General features: G+C 48.5%; 1 pseudogene; it reads right to left on the reverse strand.

Moving 5' to 3' along the window:
- Nucleotides 1-420: 420 nt before the first annotated feature.
- On the reverse strand, nucleotides 421-8,934 carry LOC123076658 (serine decarboxylase 1-like; annotated as a pseudogene).
- Between the last annotated feature and the right edge of the window lie 890 nt (nucleotides 8,935-9,824).

Raw genomic sequence — 9,824 nt, forward strand, 5'->3', positions numbered from 1 at the left:
CTTGATAAGATTGTACAATTACAGACTCCAGGAAGTTCTTAATTGTGTTGCGGGGCTAATCATTGAACTACAGAAAAAAAAAGTGATTAATAATCTTGGTTTCTTAACCGAGAGAAACTTGGTTCTAGCTGCAAACCTTTGCATTTGGAGCCCAAAAACTTACTGCCTCGTGTGGTTGTGGTTCCTTTGGGGGAAGCATGATGCAAATAAAATAATTTCAGACCATACACAACAGAAAACACCAAATCAATCAATTAATCAATGTACAACAAAACACATGTCACTATCATAGACAACACAACAAAAGTAAAAAGGATAACAACAAACATTGTTGTCCAAATTATGAAAACCAGATAAATCATGTGTGCCCTTGAAAAATTCAAGTTTTATAAAACATCAATCTCCAATCCTCCAACGATCTTATGCAGCTTTTGACGTCTTGGCATGCACGCCACAGAGGCAATTTTCTTCCCCGATGTCCTTTGCAACACACGACATGCTAAACCCTCCGCCTTCATGCCATATCCTTCTTATGATAGCAAGCTCTTCGGCAAAGACGTCGAGCTTCTCCACACTCACACTTGGCATTACTACGACGTGTGTAATGCTCCCCTCACAGGCGAGCTGCCATTTGTGGACGAGTGCCTCATTCCGCGGCCTCTCGAACACCATCGTGTTGCTTAGATTGGTTAGGGATGCACTCACCCCCTTCTCCCTAAGACGGCTCACAAGGCGATGAGCATTTGTCATGCACTTCTCGACTTATTTGCGGATGCCTCTGTAACCCTTCTTGTTCAGGTTGTACCACAAGAACAAGGGTGCATGCCCGTTGCGGCTCCCCATGATTGTTGCGTCTCTAGATGATATGTACTCAATGTCAGTGGAGAGCACATTTACATACTCGAGCCTAGTTATTACCACACCACACTGAACATCCCATGAACTTGTGGCCCGATATGCTCACGCTTCCGATAGGTTGTGCCTAGAGGAAAATAAATAAAAGTAAGTTAGTTAGGTCATTTTCCAGATTTATCCAAAAATTAAACTTTATTACATATCCCATACTGCATAAAAGTCAACACGACCCACTTGTTTGATAAATGGCATCATAAGGCCAGCCAGAGCTCCATCGCAATGGATGTAGAATCGATCTCGGAACCCACATTTTTCAAGTGTTCTTATGATCCTGTCAAGATCATCGATGGCTCCCTTCACGGTCGTCCCTGCAAGAAACAAAAGTGTGTCAACGTGAACCATGAAGAGAGACACTTAAGCAAAGCCATTGTTAACCATTTGAATGAAAATGTAGAAGCAAGATGGTAACCTATATTGACATTGACAATCGCAGGCCTCCCGCTGTTCTTCAGCAGCTTGGACTTAAAATCTGTCCAGTTCATCTCTCCGGAAACAAAAGTATCAATCGTGACGCACTCGACTCCGTACATCCTAGCCGCCTTGAAGATGGAGTAGTGCGACTCGCGAGACGCGTATATAATTCCCTGTTAGATGTGTATAGTCTCTTTCTGGTTTATCCCCATTATATAAGGGGTTTCCTGCACTTTACCACACATGTATATGTATTGGCCTTTGGCCCTCAGTAAAGTTAGTTGCCCATTCTTAACATGGTATCAGATGCTTAGGTTCCTCTCCCGCTCCCGCACGCTCGCAGCTCCGTGCCTAGCTCCCCCGTCGCCGGCCTCCCTCTACCTCGTCGCCGACGCCGGCCACCTCCTCCCTCGCCCCCGGCTCTCTCCTTCCCCGCCGCCACGCCGTCTCGCCCCGGCCTGCGCTGCCCCGAGCTCGGCCGCGGCCTGCCGTCGCTGTACCGCGCCGCCCCGAGCGCGGCCGCGGCCTGCCGTTGCCGCCTCGCGCCGCCCCGTGCTCGGCCGCGGCCGGCAGCCACCTCCCTGCGCCCGGCCGCGACCTCCCCGCGCCCTGCCGCCCCTGGCCGCCTCCTACTGCAGCCGGTGCTGCCCAGGGCCGACCACTCCCACGCTCGCCCTTCCCCCCTGCTTCCTCCATCGGGGCTGGATTGAGCCAGCGCGAGCCCGATCCTGATCTGGATCGGGGTCCCCTGCAGCAGTCTACTGTAGCAGTTGACCACAAAAAAAAGGAGCTCCTCATGTCTTCTTCGGGCTATGTCGCCGTTCCTCGGTGCTCGGTGATCTTCGATGGCACCAACTATGCCGAGTTTGCGGGGTTTATGCGTATCCACATGCGCGGTCTCCTTCTGTGGGGTGTTCTCTCTGGCGAGGTCCCCTGTCCGCCTTGCCCTGTTGCTCCAGTGGCTCCTACCCCGCCAGCACCGCCGGTTCTTGCTGCTGATGCTTCTCAGGCTGATCGCGATGCCGCCAAGGCTCTCGATGATACTGCAGTTGATGCCTATGATCAGCAGATGTCAGCCTATTCGGATGCCCTTTCTGCCTATCGTGATGATCTGTCTGCTTACACTCAGTGGTGCAATGATGATGCTCGTGCTGCTGCTGTTCTTACTGCGAGTGTCCTTCCTCAGTTTGCCTCGGAGTTCATGGGACTTGGCACAGTTGCAGCGATGTGGTCTTATCTCTGTCAGCGCTATCAGCCCTCTAGTGATGCTCTCTACCTATCTGTGGTGCGTTAGGAGCATGCACTCCACCAAGGTGATTCCTCTGTTGATGAGTTCTATTCACAGTGCTCTGCCATCTGGCGTCAGCTTGACTCTCCTCGGACCGTTGTTTGTGGAACTTGCCGTTGCTGTCAGACTACACGGTCCGATTTGGAGTTTCAGCGGGTTCACGAGTTCTTATCTCGTCTTCGCTCTGAGTTCGAGCCTCGCCGTGCTCACCTGCTCGCTCGTGGTCGTGTTCCTATCTCGGAGGTACTTGCTGAGCTTCGTGCTGAAGAGACCCGCCTATGCTCTGCTGGGTTACTTGTGGTTCCATCAGTGTTGGCCACTCGAGCTCCTCTGCCACCTACTCGCCTCACTGCTCCACCGCTCCTGCCTACTCCTTCAGGGGGGTGGGTCGTCCTTCTTATGCTGAGAGGGGCCGGTCGCGCCGTGACACCTTTTGTGGCTACTGCTCTCGGCCAGGTCACCCAGAGTCTGATTGCCGTGAGAAGAAGCGAGACCAGAGGCGCTCCTCTTCCAGTGGGACTCCTGGATCCTCCTCGACCCCGTCACTCACTGACCAGGACATTATGAGGCTCAAGCGTCTCTTAGCTTCCTCAGGCTCTTCGTCGACCGGTTCCGCTGCTGCTGTGACTGCAGCCACTGCTCCCCCACCGCAGGCATCTACACACTCAGGTACATCTTCGTGGGTTCTGGATTCTGGCGCCTCTTTTCATATGTCTTCTAATTCTTCTGTGCTGTCTTCTCTCCGACCTCTTGATTCGCCTGTTAATGTTCTTACCGCTGATGGCACACCTCTTCCTGTTGCTAGCCGTGGTCTTCTTTCCACTCCATCTTTTTCTGTTCCTAGTGTTTCACATGTTCCTCGCCTCACCATGAATCTTTTTTCCGCTGCCCAACTTACTGATTCTGGTTGTCGTGTCATTCTTGATACGGACTCTTGCTCCATTCAGGATCGTCGCACCAAGGCTTTGATTGGTGCTGGCCCCCGGCGCCGTGAGTCAGAGGGCCTTTGGGAGGTTGACTGGCTTTGTGTTCCTTCCGCTGCCACCACTTCAGCCAGCTCCCATGCTCTTGCTGCCTCTTCGTCTGCGTCCTTCCAGCAGTGGCATCATCGCCTTGGTCACCTATGTGGCTCTCGCTTGTCTTCTTTAGTTCGTCACACTACTAGGAAAAGGCCTACTAGTGGCGCACCAGTTTTTCCTACTAATGGCGCACTACTGGTGCGCCACTAGTACCACGCCACTAGTATTTTTTACTAATGGCGCACCACTGGTGCGCCATTACTATCTGACTTAGTAATGGCGCACCACATAGAAGTGCGCCATTAGTAACAATTTTTTCAAATATTTTTTTCAAAAAAATTTCAATTTTTTTTCTTAATATCAGGTCACTATGGCTTAATCTCAAGTCAAATCGCACTAAGTGGTCAAACTTCCCGAAAGGTCACCCATCCTCACACTACTCCAGCCCGAGCACGCTTAACTTTGCGGTTCTATCCAACCCCAACACCACCTCACTTAACAGCCACTTGTTGATATATTTATCATATCAATCCTATTAAACCTTGTTGATGTCTAGGACTTTGTTCATATTCATGAGTATGATGAAATTTTGAAAAATATTTCAAACTTCCCTGTCATATTACGAATCATTTTTTGAAAAAAAAATTCAAAACCAATATTTTTTTCTGTTACTAGTGGCGCACCTAGCAAACGGTGCGCCACTAGTAAGTTTGAAATTTTTTGAATTTTTTTGCCTCTAGATCTTGAAAGCCCCGTATCTTTTTTGCTGTTAGGTTTTTGAGGATTTTGAAAATGTTTAACGGGGTTCCCCCAGTTAATTTCTTATGTAACTTTTCGAGTAGATGATTTTTCATATATAAAACTTTTTAATCCGAGTTCGTATGCAAAAGTTATGCCCATTTTACAAATTCCAGAGAGATTTTGCAAATAAAGTCGAAATTCATATTTGTAAATTTTTCCAACAACTAGACCACATATCACATGGGAAACTTATTTTATTTTATTTTTTTGACATTTCCATCATTTTCTTTTATTTTTTTTAAAACTGAAAAGGCGGTCCACGCGGGGGGGGGGGGGGGTGCATTCGGTGGAATGGGCCAAGTTACTAATGGCGCACCGTGGGGGTGGTGCGCCATTACTAGTTGAACTACTAATGGCGCACCACCCCCACCGTGCGCCATTAGTAGTTTTTCAACAAAAAATTTGAAACAAAATTTGTAACAAAATTACTAATGGCGCACCGTGTGAGTGGTGCGCCATTACTAGTTCAACTAGTAATGGCGCACCGTGGGAGTGGTGCGCCATTACCATCCCACGGTGCGCCATTAGTAGTTTAGAAAATAAAAATAAAAAAAATTTGAATTTTTTTTTGAAACATAATTACTAATGGCGGAGTGGTGCGCCATTACTAGTTGAACTAGTAATGGTGAACCATCCCACGGTGCGCCATTAGTAGTTTTGAAAAAATTAAATTTTTTTTTTACTAATGGCGCACCGTGGATGTGGTGCGCCATTAGTATTTGCACACTAATGGCGCACCAACACATGGTGCGCCATTAGTATTTAATAATGGCGCACCACATGTACAGTGCGCCATTAGTGTCTATATTGGTTATAGCTGTTTTTGTAGTAGTCAGGGCCTCTTAGGGTCTGTATCTGGAGATGTTTCTTTACCTTGTACTGGCTGCAGACTTGGCAAACAGACCCAGTTACCTTATTCTACCAGTGAGTCGTTATCTCAGCGTCCTTTTGACTTAGTTCATTCTGATGTATGGGGTCCTGCTCCCTTTGATTCGAAAGGTGGTCACCGCTACTATATCTTGTTTATTGATGATTTCTCTCGCTACACTTAGCTCTACTTTTTGAAATCTCGTAGCGAGGTTCTCTCTATATACGAACGTTTTGCTGCCATGGTTCACACCCAGTTTTCCACGCCCATTCGTACTTTTCGTGCTGACTCCGCTGGTGAGTTTATCTCCCAGCTGTTGCGTGGTTTTCTTACGGAACAGGGTACTCTTGCCCAGTTCTCATGTCCTGGTGCACATGCTCAGAATGGCGTTGCCGAACGTAAGCATCGTCATCTACTTGAGACGGCTCATGCTCTGATGATTGCCGCCTCTCTCCCACCCCATTTTTGGGCTGAGGCTGTTTCTGCTTCCACCTATCTCATCAACATACAGCCATCGACTGCTCTGCAGGGTGGTATTCCTATGGAGTGTCTCACTGGTCGCTCTCTTGACTACTCAGCTCTTCGTATGTTTGGATGTGTGTGCTATGTCCTTCTTGCCCCGCGAGAACGCACCAAACTGACTGCTCAGTCGGTTGAGTGTGTTTTTCTTGGCTACAGCGATGAGCACAAGGGCTATCGCTGCTGGGATCCTGTTGGTCGTCGTCTGCGCATCTCGGGTGATGTGACCTTTGACGAGTCTCGCTCTTACTACCCACGTCCTTCTACCTCGAGCTTCTCTGTGGACGATCTTTCTTCTCTTCTTCTCCCTGATACACCCTGCTATGTGCCTCCTCATGTTTTTCCTCCTCTGGCTGCACCTCTTCTTCCTTCCCCTTCACCACCGACACCATCTTCCCCATCCTCCTCCTCCAACTCTCCACCATCATCTCCAGTCCGTCGTCCTCTCTCACCATTTCCTCTTCACTATACTCGTCGCCCTCGTTCTGAGGATGTTTCCCCTGATGCGCCTTCCACCTCTGGTTCACCTCCTTTCACGCCTCCCCCGGTTCATAACCTCCGTGCTCGGCCTCGCCCCCCGCCTGATCGCTACTCTCCTGATCGGTACGGTCTCTCTGTTATTGCTGAGTCCACTTCCTATCGGACTGCCATGACTCAGCCTGAATGGCAGCTTGCGATGGCCGAAGAGCTTGCTGCCCTTGAGCGCTCTGGCACATGGGATCTGGTTTCCCTCCCTTCCGGTGTCCGTCCCATCACCTGCAAGTGGGTCTACAAGATTAAGACTCGCTCTGATGGTTCTCTTGAGCTCTACAAAGCGCGCCTTGTGGCCCGTGGTTTTCAGCAGGAGCAGGGACGCAATTATGATGAGACATTCGCTCCTGTGGCCCATATGACCACTATTCGCACTCTTCTTGTTGTTGCTTCTGTTTGTCATTGGTCTATCTCTCAACTTGATGTTCAAAACGCTTTTCTTAATGGAGAGTTGCGTGAGGAGGTTTACATGCAGCCACCACTGGGGTACTATGCTCCTGACGGTATGGTCTGTCGACTTCGCCGCTCCCTCTATGGTCTTAAACAGGCCCCTCGCGCCTGGTTTGAGCGCTTTGCCTCTGTGGTGCCTGCCGCTGGTTTCTTGCCCAGTGATCATGATCCCGTGTTGTTTGTTCACACATCTCCTCGTGGTCGGACTCTTCTCCTTCTTTATGTTGATGACATGATCATCACTGGTGATGACTCTGACTACATTGCCTTTGTTAAGGCCCTCCTTCACTACCAGTTCCTCATGACTGATATGGGTCCTCTTCGCTATTTTCTTGGGATTGAGATCTCCTCGACCTTTGATGGTTTCTACATCTCTCAAGAGAAATATATTCAGGATCTTCTCGCTCGAACTGCTCTCAGTGATGACCGCACCGCTGTGACTCCTATGGAGCTCAATGTTCAGCTTCGTGCCTCTGATGGTGACCCTCTTCCTAATCCCACTCGCTATCGTCACCTCGTTGGTAGCCTTGTCTATCTTGCTGTTACGCGTCCTGACATCTCCTATCCTGTTCACATCCCGAGTCAGTTTGTTTCAGCCCCCACCTCTGTCCACTATAGTCACCTCCTCCGTGTTCTACGATATCTTCGTGGCACGATCTCTCAGCGCCTTTTCTTTCCCCGCTCCAGTTCTCTTGAGCTCCAGGCTTACTCTGATGCTACCTGGGCTAGTGATCCCTCTGATCGACGCTCGCTGTCTGCTTATTGTGTCTTTCTTGGTGGCTCTCTTATTGCTTGGAAGACAAAGAAACAGACTGCAGTTTCTCCCTCGAGTACAGAGGCTGAGTTGCGAGCCATGGCTATGCTGACGGCTGAGGTGATCTGGTTACGGTGGTTACTTGAGGATTTTGGTGTGTCTGCTGCTACCTCGACTCCCTTACTGTCAGACAGTACTGATGCTATCAGTATTGCGCGTGACCCGGTGAAGCATGAGCTCACTAAGCAAATCAGTGTGGATGCCCACTTCGTGCGTGCTGTTGTGCAGGATCAGACTCTTGCTCTTCACTATGTGCCCTCTGAGTTACAGTTGGCTGACTTCTTCACGAAGGCACAGACTCGGGCGCAACATGCCTTTTTCCTCTCCAAACTCAGTGTTGTTGATCCATCATGAGTTTGAGGGAGGGTGTTAGATGTGTATAGTCTCTTTCTGGTTTATCCCCATTGTATAAGGGGTTTCCTGCACTTTATCACACATGTATATGTATTGGCCTTTGGCCCTCAGTAAAGTTAATTGCCCATTCCTAACAATCACATCACGAAAAAGCTCCCTCCTGCGAATGTTAGTTTCATGTTTAAAATCGAGGTAAATAACTACATATGTACAGATTCTTGCGGAAATGAATCCAAAATAAACATGAAATTCATGCGTTGCAAATTAACAAGCCGCTGCACAGAAATAGATATACTGACCCAACTAGTAGGCCGTGTAGGTTCCCTTCAGTGCCGCAGGTGGTGACGTATCCCCAGTACTCGTCCTGCTGGAGGTCCCAGAGGCGGCGAACTAGTCGAGCACGGCCACCTCGAACTGCCTCGAGTGCACGCCGTAGTTGCTTTCGATGAAAGGGTCACCCACGTTGTTGATGAAGAAGCTCTGGAATTGGTTGAGGGCACCAAAGTCGAAGTCCAGGTTAAACGGGTACCCTGCCATTGCCAAATCACTAGCACATTAGAAAATTGTACTCATTTTGAAGTTGCGACTACCAAAGTGGAAGGTAGGGGTAGATGATAAAATGGAACGTATGTAATATAATAGTATGAATATGGTGTGGTGCTGCAAACGTGAAACACGTGTGGACTAAGGTGTACCCAGGTGGTGGTCGGTCCTCTCCTCGAGGTGGTGGGCGAAGCCGGCGAGGAGCGCCGCCATGTTCGACCACCGCGAAGCGCTCCACCAGCAGCCGCTCCTGCTTGCCCGTTTCTCCCACCACCTTGAGGCGATCATCAGTAACCGTTGACGGGCCAACACCGACGACAATGATACCAAGGTTGTGCTGGTGGCCGTGGTGATCCTCCGCCGGCGTCACCTCTACCAGTACCATCTCTCCTCCTACGAAGACATCACTCTTCTCTGCCATCTTCAGATCACCGCCTTAAAATTATCAGAGAGAGAGGTGGGTGGGAGAAGGATCGTAGAGGGCGTGGTATTTATAGGTGAAGAAGAAGAGAGAGATACCCTGATGGGAAACGTACATCAATTCAGAAACTATATATGAGGGCAAGCAGGGGGCGTGTACGAATAGATAAAAGATTTGATTCCTTAGGATATGCCACTTATATTTTCATGGGCCAAAGACCACTATATATAAATATACAGCTGAGGGAAATATGTAGAAAAACACTTACACACCCCACAAGTAAAAAAGAAAAGCTCTTGTACAATTGGCAAAAATGCACGGCTATACATATATGTCTAACACCCCTACTCAAACTTATGGTGGAAGAAAAGCTCTTGTACAATTGGCAAAAGTGCACGGCTATACATATATGTCTAACACCCCTACTCAAACTTATGGTGGACCAATAACATAGAGTTTTTTTTTTACCTAACAAACACTCAGTTTGAAGAGATAAAAGTCATGTCGTGTTCTAGTTTGGTCCGTTCATGAATAAATAACTAGAAATACACATACTAAAGACCTACCGTCCGATCCAGCACACTGAAGGGCACAAAGAAAGCATCCAGATGTGTCTGGTGAAATCATGCTTGATAAAGTTGCGTCAATGCTGATAGTACATGTACTGTCAGAGATGGCATGAGTTGGTGTAGTGAAGAAGGTTGGGAAATCCACACATAGTTTCACATAAGTTGCATTGTCATAGGAGCTCACTACAACAGTTTCTTTAACTTATACGAGTAAAAAATTAATGCTCCCTCCTCTACGGAAGAATAGAGGGATATATCTTCTCTTGAGTGACAGAACCCAATGGCTTGAAGTTTATTACCGAGACAAGAATACCACACCCT

This window comes from Triticum aestivum, chromosome 3D, assembly GCF_018294505.1.
Source record: "Triticum aestivum cultivar Chinese Spring chromosome 3D, IWGSC CS RefSeq v2.1, whole genome shotgun sequence".
In the NCBI taxonomy this organism is placed as follows: domain Eukaryota; kingdom Viridiplantae; phylum Streptophyta; class Magnoliopsida; order Poales; family Poaceae; genus Triticum; species Triticum aestivum.